Source organism: Symphalangus syndactylus, chromosome 6 (genome assembly GCF_028878055.3).
Source record: "Symphalangus syndactylus isolate Jambi chromosome 6, NHGRI_mSymSyn1-v2.1_pri, whole genome shotgun sequence".
NCBI classification, from domain to species: domain Eukaryota; kingdom Metazoa; phylum Chordata; class Mammalia; order Primates; family Hylobatidae; genus Symphalangus; species Symphalangus syndactylus.
This window is the reverse complement of record NC_072428.2, coordinates 139,269,583-139,282,827: the sequence shown is the minus strand read 5'-3', so window position 1 is coordinate 139,282,827 and position 13,245 is coordinate 139,269,583. Positions and strand designations below refer to the sequence as shown.

At 42.7% G+C, this 13,245-nt stretch overlaps 1 protein-coding gene and 1 non-coding gene across 2 annotated transcripts in view; one reads left to right on the top strand and one right to left on the bottom strand.

Moving 5' to 3' along the window:
- Window positions 1-13,245, bottom strand: part of LOC129485490 (uncharacterized) — a 254,453-nt gene that overhangs the window by 115,975 nt on the left and 125,233 nt on the right. The gene's annotated exons all lie outside the window — the stretch shown is intronic.
- On the top strand, window positions 4,797-4,868 carry TRNAC-GCA (transfer RNA cysteine (anticodon GCA)). Its single transcript has one exon. It is a non-coding gene; the product is annotated as a tRNA-Cys (tRNA).

Here is a 13,245-nt window from a genome sequence, read left to right as displayed (position 1 = left end):
GCCACTTCCAAGTGGGTCACTCTACCCAAGGCCTGGGATCCTCTGCATCCAGAATTTTAGTTATTTTTATCTACTTATTTTTTGAGACAGGGTCTCACTCTGTCACCTAGACTGCAGTGCACTGGCACGATCACAGCTCACTGCAGCCTCGACTCTCCAGGCTCAACTGATCCTCTGGCCTCAGCTTCCTAAGTAGCTGAGACCATAGGTGCATGCCACCATGCCTGGCTAATTTTTTTTTTTTTTAATGTTTTGTACAAATGAGGTTTCATTATGTTGCCCAGGCTGGTCTTGAACTCTTGTGCTCAAGCAATCCACCCACCTCAGCCTCCCACAGTGCCGGGATTGCAGGTGTGAGCCCCGACATCCATCTAGATTTTTACTCGCTGGCTTCTTATCATTCGGATTTCAGCTCCAGTCATCATTTCCTGACCATCCCTGTTGTCTTCCATCAGAATACCCTGCTTTATTTTCCTGTAGTGTTTTCAGTATCTGTGATTGTTTCATTCATGCATTAGTTTGCTTGTCTGTCACCCTGCGCCTCTGGGAATATAGCTCCATGGGGCCAGGGCTGTGTTTCTTTGCCTCATTCACTGCTGAGTCCTCAGTGCCTAGACTAGACCCTGGAACGTAGTGTATTTGTTAAATGACTGAATGAGTCTCTTAGTCCCCCTGAATCTGTTTCTTCAGCTGTAAAATGGGGGCAATCTTAACCATTTCCTGGGATATAACAATTGTACCTGCCTCAGAGAGCTATGAGGATTCTGTAGGATAGTGCATATGAGCCTCCAACATAAACACTCAGCACACGTGAGCCGTTATTTCTATCTCAGATTCACCCATCCTCACATGGAGAGGGCAGGACTGGGAATGAGGTGGTAACTCTTTCAGATCCCAGTGATCAGCTCTCTGTTCTTCCAGTTACCCCACCTTTACTAAAAAAGATGGAAGAAATATAGTATTGTGGAAACAGCCCTGGACTTGGACAGAGAGGTCTTGAAATTGAGTTCCCTGGAAATTTTCTGAGGCTGTGTCCTTGTGCAAAATGGAATTAATTATTCCTGTTAAAACATAAATGAGGCCTGGCATGGTGGCTCACACCTGTAATCCTGGCACTTTGGGAGACTGGGGCAGAAGGACTGCTTGAGCCCAGGAGTTCAAGACCAGCCTGGTCAACAGAGTGAGACCTTGTCTCCAACAACAACGACAACAAATCCAGATGCTGTGGTGGTGTAGCAGGCCTGTAGTCCTAGCTACTTGAGAGGCTGAGATGGGAGGATCGCTTGAGCCTAGGAGTTTGAGGTTATAGTGAGCCATGATCATTGCCACCGCACTCCTGAGCAACAGGGCAAGACTTTGGTTCTTAAAAAAAAAAAAAAAAAAAAAAAAAGGCACTTGAATGAGTACGTTATGTGTAAATTATAATGCACTTATTTCCCAAATTAGCATTCCTTGGAGTCTTTTTTGTCTTATCTAAGCGATTATGTACTAATTATGTCAAAAGGAAATGATGTTGCTTGTAATTACTAGAAGAGATATGCTTAAATTTCTAATATTTGTGGGTTTTTCTGATTTTCAAAGTGATACATTTTATCGCAGAAAATGTGAAGACTATAGAGGAATATAAAGAAAAACGTTCTAAAATCACCCATAACCCCCGTATTCATGCTTTAATCTTCACATGTGTGCCCTGGAGCAAACAGTGCATGTGAACGGCATCCTCACCGAACTCAGATGCCCTCAGGTGGGTAATCCAGGAAGCTGACAGGTAGGTGGCTTCCTAGAAGGCCACGGAGAGAACCTGCGCCTGTTCCACGCACTGATGCTTGTTTGACTGAGTCCTGGGAGTGGCTGGATGGGAGGGAGGGCACAAGAAGGGGCTATGGCCCTAAATAGGGCATTTAACTATAGATTAAGAGCTTCCAATTTGAATTGAGGTGCTTCTGGGGGCCCTTAAACTTAAAAAATAATTTCTTAGTGGTTTAGGAAAATAAAACAATTACTGAAAATACCGAAAAGTATAAAGAAGAAATAGTCACTAACAATCTCATCACCATGGAGCTAGGAGATATTAGCATTTCAAAATATTTCTTTTTAGCTTTTTGTTTGGTTGATTCTATTTATTTTTACCTTTGAGATAATACCCCCCCTCATTTAACATCGTGATTCCCAACCATGGCTGCACACTGGAATCCCCTGACAGTACAAACTATCAGTGTCTGGGTATCACTGTAGATACTCTGATTCAACTGATCTGCCCCCTCCTACCTGCATTAGTAGTTTTAAAACCTCCCTAGGTGATTCTAAGGTACAGTCAGAATTGAGAACCACCGACTTAAGATGTAATTCACATTTTCTTGTGAATTATATCAAACATTTTAAATAGCTAGTTTTCTATCATGTAGATATGCCATAGTTTCTTACCCATCTCTCTAATAGTAGGCATTTCTGTTTCCATTTCTTTAATTATTATTATATTATTATTATTATTATTATTATTATTATTATTATTTTTGAGACAGGGTCTTCCTCTGTGGCCCAGGCTAGAGTGCAGTGGTGCAATCTTGGCTCACTGCAACCTCCGCCTCCCAGGTTCAAGCTATTCTCCCACCTCAGCCTCCTGAGTAGCTGGGATCACAGGCACGCACCACCACAGGCCAGCTAATGTTTGTATTTTTAGTAGAGACGGGGGTTTCGCCATATTGGTCAGGCTGGTCTCGAACTCCCCACCTCAGATGATCTACCCGCCTCGGCCTCCCAAAGTGCTGGGATTACAGGCATGAGCCACTGCGCCCTGCCATCTATTTGCTTAAATATTTTAAATAACACTTAAGAGCACTTAAATATCTTAGAGCCAACATTTGTTCATATTTCAGGCTTTTTCTGGGCTGGGTTCATAGAAATAGAATTACTACTAGGTCAAAGGGAATTGTTTTAACTTATCTCTTATTTTATACTGCCTTTCCTCTCGAGAAAGATTATACCAAGGCCAGGCGTGGTGCCTGTAATCCCAGGACTTTGGGAGGCCAAAACAGGTGGATTGCTTGAGGTCAGGAGTTGGAGACCAGCCTGGCAAACATGATGAAACCCTTTCTCTACTAAAATACAAAAACTCACCGGGCATGGTGGCGGGCACCTGTAATCCCAGCGACTTTGGGAGGCTGAGGCTGAGGATCTCGGCTCACTGCAACCCAGGTGGTGGAGGTTGCAGTGAGCCGAGACTGCGACACTGTGCTCTAGCCTGGGCGAAAGAGCAAGACTCCCATCTCAAAAAAATAAAAATAAAAATAAAAATAAAAAATTGTACCAGTTTACAGGCCTAAAATAGTATGGTCTTACCATGCCCTTGCCAATATGAGGATTGCTATTTTAATTTTTGTGCATTTCAATACAGGAAAAATGTTAAATGGTGTTGTTTTCATTTGCATGTCTTTGGTTTTACTAAGATTTATTTTGACTTACTGAGATAATACTTATACTTTCCTATCAACTACTATTATACTATTTCCTTTTGTGAATTGTCTTTTGATGGCCTTTGCTATTACATGTGGGCTCTTTACTTATTAAGGATATTAATTTGTAATATTTTGACTGTCATACATGATAGAAATATTTTCCCAACTTGATATTAACCTTTTGATTTTGTTTACGTACCTGAACCTTTAATGCTTATGTAGCCGAATCTATTGGTATTTTCTGTTGGGATTTGTTCCATTGCGTATCAGAAAGTCCTTCAGAAATCAGTTAGATGCAATTTATACTGTCTTATGCTTTTATTTGATATTTTATATGTAATAATTTAATCCACTTGGACTTTATTTTGGTATATAATATGAAATTTAGTTGCCACTTTATTTTTCCCAAATGGCCAACTAAGTCTCCCAGTAGAATATATGTAAATGACTCTTCCTTTCCCCTGTGAATTTGTGACGTGTAAAATACGGTGGTTGAGTGTATGGACTCTGTTGCCAGACTACTTGAGTCTGCATTTCCATTTACCAACCATTTGGCGTTGGACAGCGTATTCAACGTTTCTGTGCCTCAGCTTTCTCATCTGTAAAATTGGGACACCAGTCACAGCGCCTGCCTTATGGAGTCGCTGTGAACACGACTGCTCTGTAAACGTGAGTGACGCTCTTTCATTCAGCTCGTGCGTGGACTATGGTGTGCTCCCAGGTCTGCGTTCCAGGTGTTCTGTCCCTGCGCCGAGTCCATTCTTGTGCCCTGGCAGATGCTGATGTTTAGTGGGGCAGGGTCTCTCCCGCTGCTGTCGCTTTTTGGTTTTCTTGGCCTCCGTCGCCTATTTTGTTTTAGGAAATAAATGGTCTACCTTTTCTTCACTGCCCCAGGCCCTCCATTTTCATCGCAGATAAGCAGTTAGTTGAAAAAGACAATGCTTGCATCAGATGAAGGCCTAAGAGGGTCTTCGTGGTTTGCCGGGAGGAGAATGGGTGTGGGGGAGGGCCATGAGTGACGTCAGAGGATCTTGGGAAGAGGACAGAGGTGGAGAATAAAGATGAGGAGAGCAAAAAGGGAAAGAGCCCAAAAGGGACGGATAAAGAAAAGGTTCGAGGTGAGGGCGGCCGAAGGAGTAAACGCGGTCAGCCAGGGCTGTCACCCCGGGTTTCTTCCCAAACTCGGGGAAGAAAGTGCGTTGGAGTGTGACGGTAAGAGCGCAAAGGCCCGAACTGGCCGCCGGAGGAAAGCGCCGCCCAAAGCGCGGACCCGGCAGTGCTGTACGCGGCTTGCGTGCGGCTGACTACGAAGATGTGAGTGACGCTCTCTTCTTGCGTGATGGGGGTATAGCTCAGCGGTAGAGCATTTGACTGCAGATCAAGAGGTCCCCGGTTCAAATCCGGGTGCCCCCTGCACAGTGGCTTTTAGAGGTTTCTTGGCTCTAGCAAGACCTGCATACAGAGCGTCCTGTCTTTCAAAGACCTTGCCGTGTAAGTCCGCATTCCCCTCTCCTCCTGCGCGCAATGACTTTTAGAGGCTCCCAGGCTCTAGCAAGGCCTGCATACACAGCACACTGATAGCGAAAGACCCTGCAGCCCCACTGGAACTGAAATACAGGACCGTCTTTACCCTCATACTCCCAGAGAGGGCTGGTTTCCCATCACACATTTCTTCTGATCCAAGTGGGGGTTAGCCAGGTGCTCTTGGAGAGGCAGGATCTCCAGCGGCTGCTCCTGGAAAGGGGTAGAAAAGCCCGCGGGTTTCCGGACTTCAGTAGTGCCTCGCATCTCACACACCTGCGCCCCTGGAGCCACAGTCAAGTTCCCATCCACATGTATTGTTCAAGTAAGGATGATTTGGAGAGGAGTATAATTCTGAGTATGATTCGTTTTAGTATTTTGGTAGACCAAATATTGAATAGCGATTCTACTCAATAGCTATTTTCAAAAACACTTGCAGAAAGTGCATACTACCATAACTAAATATTTTATTATACTAAATCAGCTCTGTTACAAAAAATAATTTAGTTTATTTGCATATATATCACCTAAAAAAAAACCTCACACTTTATCTGAATTGGTAGACTATCCCAGCCTGTTTGGATGGACTTGTGAGTTGTGTGTACACCACATCCGGTTCCAACGACATCCTGCTGAATCTTCTTGGGATTTACTAAAGACTTCCTTGCCAAGAAGATTGCTTTTATCACAGTGCTGTGCTCCCCAAATCGCACCCTTGTATTGTTGCTGCACAAAGAGTTCTACCTTCAATATTGCACTTTTAAACCGAGTACACCGGCATTCACAATAATGGCAACTGTTTCGTCTTTTATAAAATGAACTTCCAAAAGCTTTGGTTCCATTAATTAGATGCCAGGACTACAGACCTGAAAGGGGATTGTCCTCAATAACAGACTTATGTTCACCTTTTTAATGATGGCTTTGTAGTTTCTCAACTTCATTAATCACCAGCTTACCGACTCATTATTCCCCAGGATAATGTTTTCCTCAGAAAGGAAACATTTCCATTGGCTGGTGGGGAGGGTGCACTGGAAGGAGGAGAAAGTCAAAGTAGGGTAGTCCATGCTCCTCCTGAGATGTGAGATTGAGATTCTGGAGCAGAAATAAAACCTTGGAGTCATAGTCTTTTTTTTTTTTTTTTTTTTTTTTTTGAGACAGGGTCTTGCTCTGTTGCCCAGGCAGGAGTGCAACAGCACCATCATGGCTCGCTGCAGCCTCGACCACCTGGGTTCAAGCAGTCCTCCCACCTCAGTCTCCAGAGTACCTAAAACTACAGGCGATTTCTTTTTCTTTTTCAATTTCAAGGATTGTTTTAATTTTTTTTTTATTTTAGGGTTGGGGGTACATGTGAAGGTTTGTTACATACATAAACACATTTCACAGAGGTTTGTTGTACATACTATCACACCACCCAGGTATTAAGCTCCGTATTCAATAGTGATCTTTTCTGCTCCTTCCCCTCCTCCCACCCTCCCTCCTCAGGTAGACCGCAGTGTCTGTTGTTTCCTTCTTTGTCTTCATAAGTTCTTATCATTTAGCTCCTACTTATAAGTGAGAACATGCGGATTTGGTTTTCCATTCCTGCATTACCTTGCTAAGGATGAAGGCCTCCAGCTCCATCCATGTTCCCGCAAAAGACATGATCTCATTCTTTTTTATGACTGCATAATATTCCATGGTGCATATGTCCCACATTTTCTTTATCCACTCTGTCATTGATGGGCATTTAGGTTGTTTCCATGTCTTTGCTATTGTGAGCAGTGCTGCAATAAACATTTGTGTGCATGTGTCTTTATGGTAGAATGCTTTACATTGCTCTAGCTATATTCCCAGTAATGGGATCAAATGGTAGTTCTGCTTTTAGCTCTTTGAGGAATCACCATACTGCTTTCCACAATGGTTGAACTAATTTACACTCCCACCAACAGTATTTAAGGGTTCCTTTTCTCCGCAACCTCGCCAGCATGTGCTATTTTTTGACTTTTTAGTAATAGCCATTCTGACTGGTGTGAGATGGTATCTCATTGTGGTTTTGATTTGCATTCCTCTAATGATCAGTAATATTCAGCTTTTTTGCCCATGCTTGTTGGCCGCATGTATGTCTTCTTTTGAGACCTGTCTGTTCATGTGTTCATGTCTGTTCATGTCCTTTGCCCACTTTTTTTTTTTTTTTTTTTTTGAGACGGAGTCTTGCTCTGTCACCCAGGCTGGAGTGCAGTGGCGCGATCTCGGCTCACTGCAAGCTCCGCCTCCCGGGTTCATGCCATTCTGCTGCCTTAGCCTCCCCAGCAGCTGGGACTACAGGCACACGCCACCACGCCCGGCTAATTTTTTTTTTGTATTTTTAGTAGAGACGGGGTTTCACCATGTTAGCCAGGATGCTCTGGATCTCCTGACCTCGTGATCTGCCCGCCCCCCAAAGTGCTGGGATTATGGGCGTGAGCCACTGCACCCAACCATGCTTTGCCCACTTTTTAATGGGGTTGTTTTTGTCTTGTAAATTTGTTTAAGTTCCTTATAGATCTTTGTTGGATGCATAGTTTGCAAATATTTTATCCCGTTCTGTAGATTGTCTGTTTACTCTGTTGATGGTTTGCTGTGCAGAAGCTGTTAAGTTTAATTAGATCCCACTTGCCAATTTTTGCTTTTGTTGTGATGGCTTTTGGTGTCTTTCTCATGAAATCTTTGCCCATTCCTATGTCCAAGATGGTATTTCCTAGGTTGTCTTTCAGGGTTTTTATAATTTTCAGTTTTACATTTAAGTCTTTTTTTTTTTTTTACATTTAAGTCCTTAATCCATTTTGAGTTGATTTTTGTATATGGTGTAAGGAAGGGATCCAGCTTCAATCCTCTGCGTATGGCTAGCCAATTATCCCAGCACCATTTATTTAATAGAGAATCTTTTCCCCCTTGTTTGTTTTTGTCAGCTTTGTCAAAGATCACATGGTCATAGATGTGCAGCCTTATTTCTGGGCTCTCTATTCTGTTCCATTGATCTATGTGCCTGTTTTAGTAACAGTACCATGCTGTTTTTTTCACTGCAGCCTTATAGTATAGTTTGAAGTTGGGTAATGTGATTCCTCTAGCTTTGTTCTTTCTGCTTAGGGTTGCCTTGGCAATTCAGTCCCTTTTTTGGTTCCATATAAATTTTAAAGTATTTTTTCTAGTTTTCTGAAGAATGTCATTGGTAGTTTAATAGGAATAGCATTGAATCTATAAATTGCTTTGGGAAGTATAGCCATATTAATGATATTGATTCTTCCTATCCATGAGCATGAGATGTTTTTCCATTTGTTTCTGTATTCTCTGATCTCTTTGATCAGTGTTTTGTAATTCTCATTGTAGAGATGTTTCACCTTCCTGGTTAGCTATAAGAGTTAGAAAAATTCCTGGACATTTACACTCTCCTAAGACTGAGCCAGAAAGAAATTAATTCCCTGAACAGAACAATAAGGAGCTCCAAAATTGAATCAGTAATAATATCCTACCAAGCAAAAAAAGCCCAGGACCTGATGGATTTGTAGCTGAATTCTACCAGATGTACAAAGAAGAGCTAGTATCATTCCTACAGAAAATATTACAGAAAATTGAGGTGGAGGGGCTTCTCCCCAGCTCATTCTATGAGGCCAGCATCATATTGATACCAAAACCTGGCAGAGACACAACAAAAAAAGAAAACTTCAGGCCAGTATTCTTGATGAACATCAGTGCAAAAATCCTCAACAAAATACTTGCAAACAGAATCCAGCAGCACATCAAAAAGCTAATCCACTGTGATTAAGTAGGCTTCATCCCTGGGATACAAGGATGGTTCAACATACAAAAATCAATGAATGTGATTCATCACATAAACAGAACTAAAGACAAAAAACACATGATTATCTCAATAGACGCAGGAATGACTTTTGAAAAAAATTCAACATCCTTTCATGTTAAAAACTCTCAATAAACTAGGTACTGAAGGAATGTACCTCAAAATAATAAGAGCCATTTATGACAAACCCACAGCCAATATCATACTGAATGGGTAAAAGCTGGAAAATGCCCCTTGAAAACCAGCACAAGACAAGGATTTCCTCTCTCACCACTTGTATTCAACATAGTATGAGAAGTCCTAGCCAGAGCAATCAGGCAAGAGAAAGAGGTAAAGGACATCCAAATAGGAAGAGAGGAAGTCAAACTGTCTCTGTTTGCAGACGACATGATTCTATATCTAGAAAACCCCATATTCTTGGCCCAAAATCTTCGTCAGCTGATAAACAACTTCAGCAAACTTGCGGGCTACAAAATCAATATACAAAAATTGCTAGCATTCCTATATACCAACAATAACCAAACTGAGAACCAAATCAGAAAAGCAATCCCATTCACAATTGCCACAAAACAAAACAAAAAAAATACCCAGGTGATTTGTACGTTTTGTAGATACAGGGTCTTGCTTTGTTGACTGGGCTGGTCTCAACTACTGGGTTCAAGCAGTCCTCCTGCCACCACCTCCCAAAGTGCTGGGATTACAGGCCCGAGCAACTGCGCCCAGCTTGGAGTCATAGTCCTGACCATTGTCAACAGCCCAATGGTCTGTTGAGACACAGGCAGGCCTCTGAGTCTCTTTCCAGGCGGGTGGCATGGAGGAGGCAGCTAGATCCGTGTTTTCCAGCAGTCTCTGAACTCTCCTAAGAATTTTTCTGTTCAAATTTTAATCACAATCTTCACATTTTTAATATGGGCATTCTAGGGCTTGTTTAGGTGGACACTTTATAACCAAAAGCTGTTTCTAGGCACTGTGTGCTTGGGTGTGCCTGTACGTGTGTGTTTGTGATTCACTTGTCACCATGTGGTGCTTTAATACCTGTGATGGCAAAAGAACAGAAGCTGAACTAAGTCCACAAGAGAGGGAAATGAGAGTTGTGTTCACAGAGGCGGTTTCCCAGACGTGCTGGGGACCAGCGGCTCTTCACAGGCTTGTGAGGGAGACAGCCTCACAAACACATTACACAGAGCCTATTAGCTCTAGCAAGTTAGTTTCCTCTGAATGGCTAACAATTTGAGTGTTATTTGATTTATGATTTCATTTGTAATGATTTCTAAAAAAAATTTTTTTTTTTTTTTTGAGAGACAAGAGTCTTGCTCTGTCGCCCTGGCTGGAGTGCAGTGGTGTGATCTTGGCTCACTGCAATCTCCGCCTCTTGGGTTCAAGTGATTCTCCTGCCTCAGCCTCCCGAGTGGCTGGGACTACAGGCACACGTGACCATGCCCAGCTAATTTTTGTAATTTTAGTAGAGACGAGGTTTCACCATGTTGGCCAGGCTGGTCTCAAACTCCTGACCTCAGGTGATCCACCAGCCTCGGCCTCCCAAAGTGCTGGGATTACAGGCCTGAGCCACCACCTGTGGCCTGATTTCTAAAATTATTTTGTCTTTATAGCCATATAAAACTGTCAGTACAGGGCATTTATATGTAGTTTTGTGTACATATGTGTATACAGATCTAAGAACTAAACTAAACTAAGAAATAAACTAAAATTAACTCTGGGGCTCTAAGAGAAATGTTTCTCTTTTAAAAGTGTACAAGAAACCAGTAAAGAGGTTACATGCTGGCCAGGTGACAAGGATGGAATAGAGTCTTAATTTTTCTCTGTATGCCATCTTGTACATTTTAAATTCTGAGCCATGTGAAATCGTTACTCATACAAAAGCTAACTAATTCACACATTTAGATAACCTCAGTTTAAATGTTCTGAATTTCCCAAAAGCAAATGCAATAAAAACAAAGATAAATAGCCTGGACTTAATTAAACTAAAGAGCTTTTGCATGGCAAAACAAACAGTCAGCAGAGTAAACAGACAACCCATAAAGTGGGAGAAAATCTTTGTAATCTATACAAAGATTACTAATATCCAGAATCTACGAGGAAGTCAAACAAATTAGCAAGAAAAAAATAAACAATCCCATCAAAAATTGGGCTAAGGTCATGAATAGATAATTCGCAAAAGATGATACACAAATGGGCACCAAACATATGAAAAAATGCTCAACATCACTAATGATCAGGGAAATGCAAATCAAAACCACAATGCAATACCACCTTACTCCTGCAAGAATGGCCATCATCAAAAAAATCAAAAATAATAGATGTTGCTATTGATGCAGCGAAAAGGGAACACTTCTACACTGCTGGAGGGAATGTAAACCAATACAACCACTATGGAAAACAGTGTGGAGATTCCTTGAATAATAAAAAATAGAACTATCATTTGACCCAGCAATCCCACCACTGGGTATCTGCCCAGAGGAAAAGAAGTCATTATACGAAAAAGATACTTGCACATGCATGTTTATAGCAGCAAAATTGGCAATTCCAAACATGTAGAACCAACCTAAATGCCCATGAATCAATGAGTGGATAAGGAAACTGTGGTATACATATACAATGGAATACTACTCAGCCATAAAAAGGAATGAATTAATGGCATTCATAGCAACCTGGTTGAGACTGGAGACTATTATTCTAAGTGAAGTAACTCAGGAATGGAAAACCAAACATCGTATGTTCTTATTCATAAGTGGGAGCTAAGCTGTGAGGATGCAAAGGCCTAAGAATGACACAGTGGACTTTGGGGACTCAGGGGGAAAGGGTGGGAAGGGGCTGAGGAATAAAAGGTCACTAATTGGGTACAGTGTATACTGCTCGGGTGATGGGTGCACCAAAATCTCACAAATCACCACTAAAGAACCTACTTACGTAGCCAAACACCACCTGTTCCCCAATAACCTATAGAAATCAAAAAATTCTAAAAAAAATAGTTACCAGATTTGGAGGCAGGGACCTGGTTCAAATCTGGATGCCCTCTATTCCCAAGTTTCCTTCCCTTTCCCCTATCGGGCTTTGTGGTAATGTTCCCCCTCCCATTAATGTTACTACAAATTTCAACTGGAAAACTTACCCCTATGACACCACTAAAGGCATCTGGAGACTATAAAATTAAATTAGGTAGAAAAAAACCAAGATGCATATGCTGTGCTATCATTTGTGTTTATAGAAAAAGTAGGAGAAAATATGCACTAATAACTCCTCACACGTACAAATTATCTATGGAAGAATATGTAAGAAACACGAGACATGGGCTTCCCCGCAGTGAGTGGAGTCTTGGTAAATAAACAAGAGGGAGAATTTTCACTGCCTACTTTTTCATTCCTTTAGAATATTGTATTGTGTGAGTTCTATGAATTCAGTATTTATTTTTAAAATATACTTTTTTTATTTGTTTTTATTTTATTTATTCTTTTTTTTTTAAGAGATAAGGCCTCCACTCTGTTGCCCAGGCTGGAGTGCAATGGTGCTGATGGGGGCAGGGGGCAGACAGGTTTCTAGACAGGAAGAGGCGGGTCCCAGATGAAACCCCACCTTCAAACCAAGGATAGACTGAAGCCTGGGGGCCAGGCTGCCAGGTCCCAGTGAAGCCCTGTACCCAGAGTGAAAAAACTTCCTTGATGCCTTTCAGCCAATCAAGTGGTGCTTCTTCCAGGCCCACCATGGACCAATTAGCATGCACTTCCTCCATTCTGAGCCCATAAAAACCCCTGGACTCAGCCAGACTCATACACTCTGGGATTACCTGCCTGTGGATAGGAGCTACCCACTTTGGGTCTCCTCTCTACTGAGAGCTGTTCAGTCACCCAATAAAGCTCTTCTCTGCCTTGCTCACCTCCAGTTGTCTAAGTAGCCTCATTCTTCCTGGACACAGGACAAGAACTTGGGACCCACCACACAGTGGAAGCAAAAGGAGCTGTAACACTTTGCTGGCTGGCTCACCAGGCTGTGGGCAGTGATATGCTTCTGGACTGTGGGAGTTAAGAGTGGCAACCTTTCTGAGGCCCAGACCGTGGGATTCCCCAAGCCAGAGCTGTAACACTATAGCCCTCCTGCCCTCTGTCAGCAGTGACAGGAGGCAGGGCCAGACTAGCCCAGGAGCTCCAGGCCAGAGCAGGGCAGTGGGACTGAAAGAGCTGTGACTCAAACCGGCTGAAATACTCCCCCAAAACACCCCCAACCCCACTTGCCACACTGCAAGTGATGAGAAGGAGAGAAGAGCTGTGGGCCTCCCCAAGCCGAGACCGTAACATGCTATAACACCCTTTGGGGCTCTGCAGTTCCTGGCATCTCCAAGTTTTTGGGCACCAATGTGTTCCCCTCGTCCAGTTGCTGGTGCCTATGGTGGAAGGTCCAGCTGCAGCTTCACACAGAACTGGCACCTGTGCCTGTGCCCGG